The sequence below is a fragment of the Morone saxatilis genome, unplaced genomic scaffold (assembly GCF_004916995.1).
Source record: "Morone saxatilis isolate NCDOM2014 unplaced genomic scaffold, NCSU_SB_2.0 Contig4, whole genome shotgun sequence".
Lineage (NCBI taxonomy): Eukaryota > Metazoa > Chordata > Actinopteri > Moronidae > Morone > Morone saxatilis.
The window spans coordinates 263,689-266,515 of NW_023339984.1; positions in this window are offsets into that span (position 1 = coordinate 263,689).

The following is a 2,827-nucleotide window of genomic DNA, read 5'->3' on the forward strand; positions in this document are numbered from 1 at the left end:
GCAGCACATCATGTTTTGCAGATATGTGCTGAATCACTCCAAATCATTATGTGCTGCCACCGTGAGCCCTGGAATTCCCAGAAACACTGGGAGCAGCTCCCATTCAGACTTCACACATCTTCCCCCGCAGTAACTTCTTAAAGGACAGAGGTGATTGGTTTTGTATTCTGTGTGTCCTCGGACACATCAGTTCAGTGTTCAGGCTTGGGTGTGGAACATCAGGATTCTTTATAGCATCCAGTCTCTGTGACAAGGTGGGTTTATTTAGTTCTTCTCAGCAAAATTAATACACTGTTGAACTTTTGTGTTTTATTGTTAGTGGTTCTGACATATTTTATAGATATTTCATATTATTTTCAAAACTGTTTAATGAATCCAAAATGTGAACTGCAAGATGCTTGTGTAAAAAGAGTGGTTTGAATGAATTTCATATTTTATATATATATATATATATATATATATATACATTAATAATTTTTGTCATATATACTAGGCTTGTGTAAGTTTGTGTAAAATGAGCAATTTGGATGAATTTTTGAGCAGATTATTTCCTGTAAATATTAAGAAGTTACTTTATTAATCTAGCACAGGGGAATGTGGTGCAAAGTGTAAGAAAATAGAATAGAATAAAATAGATTAGAAACCAACTAATACAATATATACACTATATACAATTAAACAGAATAGAATATTATACTTAGACAAGTTTTCCTGATATTTCTAGGAACTTTTATATTATTATTATTATACAATTTGGCCTGTATTATGTTTTTTGTTTTTTTTATTTTTAACATAATTTGCTTCTTTTTTGACAAATTCATTGTTTCCTTCTCACAGATCTTTGAGTTATTTTAACTGCATATTTTTCTAATGCAGTATGAGGCTGTTTATCAGAGAGTGAAGGCTTTGTGAATATAACTTGTGCTTAGGTCTTCTAAGTTTAGATCGTGCAAATTTAGTTTTTTAGTTTTCTTCATAGAAATGAATGAAATGCTGACATAGGCCTGCTATTTATATTTTATAGGATTTTTTGACACCATTTAAAATCAAGAAGGCCTCACAACCCCCTGTGAAGCTTTGGTGATCCCCAGTCCAAACCGCCAAGCAGATACGATATTGGTGTAAACTGGTGTACAGCTTGTGTAAAAACTGAACAAACAAGATGTCAGTGGGTTCAGATCACCCCACCAGCTCCCAGTTATAGGAGTATTTCTATAAATGAGTGTCATAATGTATTATAAAACAGAATAAGGTCAATTACTGCACCAGTATCAAGAAAGTAAAACTGGATCTGTGAACATTTTTAAAATAGAACATTTGTATTGGAAATGATCTGTTGTTTTAAGAAAATGAGGTTGATGGAGAAAAAAAATGGACTGAACGACTCACTGAGGTGGAATCTGTTACTGGAGTAAAATGCCACTTACTGTTCTCCTGTATTTTACTACCCTCATAAGGGCTAACAGCAGGGAGACAGTCTTACTCCTCATTATCAAAATATGCTCTGGAAATTGTTTTGGAAATAAGTGAATGGATTAAGAAAGCATGGACTGACACTCTGAGAGCACAGTTGAAGGGAAAGTTTGAAGTAGTTGTCTCTGTAAATGTTATAAAGAGTTCGGTCTAGACCTGCTCTATTTTGAAAAGTGTCCTGAGATAACTTCTGTATATGAATTGGCGCTTATACAAATTAAAATGAATTGAATTGAAAGTAAAACTTCTGCGGCATATATCTGGCATTCAGAATAAAAGCTGTCAATCATATTTTAACGGAGCAAAGTATATACACCTATGTCCAAAATCAAATATAAACTGGACAGCTTTAGCAGCTAGAGCAGGGTAGTGTTCCTGCAACTATGTCCAATGTAGCATCACAACTGTGTATAAAAAAGTAGTGTTAGGGCAGGGGTCTCAAACCTAAACTGTCTTGGTGCCACTGCTGGTATTGTCATCTCATAGGGAGGGCCACTTCATAGGTCAAGCTTTCAAGGAAATGAAACATTCTAATATATTTCCATTATTAACATCTTACCTTTTCCCATGTGTTTTATTTTAACTGTTTATGAAGGGGTAGTTTAATTTGAAATGAAAAAACTGGAAAAATATCTCTGCATGATATTTTTGACATGTTGCAGGGAGGGGGATTTTGAGATCACTGATTATTTGGGACAGCGGTTGTGATTGCATTAAATTTTTTTATTGAGATTTATATTCATGTGTAGTTGCCATCAGTGGAGATTCTCTGTAACTACTCTTACTCTGGTGCAGATGCAGACATAACAGTGCTTTATAAGCAGTTAAACACCACTCTGACCCCAAGAGTGCAGTCACTGAAGGAGTGTTCGCAAAGCATGTTTAACAACCTGTTGTGTTGTTTCTGTTTGTTTGTTTCAGCAGCTGCATGTGTCAGCTTGAAAGATGTTTGTGTAACTGGCTGTCACCCTTCAGGCGTTACCAGAGGTATTATAAATGCACCCAAATGTGTACAGGTTAACATCTATCAACATGTAACATTTCTACAGAAACAGTCAGTTATGGCTCAAACTAATGAGAAGATGTGAGTACATGATGAATGATCCAGACTAAATACTGAAAAACCACTGCTGCCCTGCTGTAGGTTAGATGTGAAAGAGTACTTTCTGTGTGTGGACATCCACTTTGTATCTGTGATCTTATGATTTCAGTTTAGTGGAGTCTTCAGCACACGCAGTAGTTTGTTGAAATGTATATGACACATTTCTGTATCAAATTATGGTCACATTAAGGTTTTAATCTTAAGCTTAAGCGGGGTAGGTCACTTTTATTATTTTTATTTTTTATATTTGCT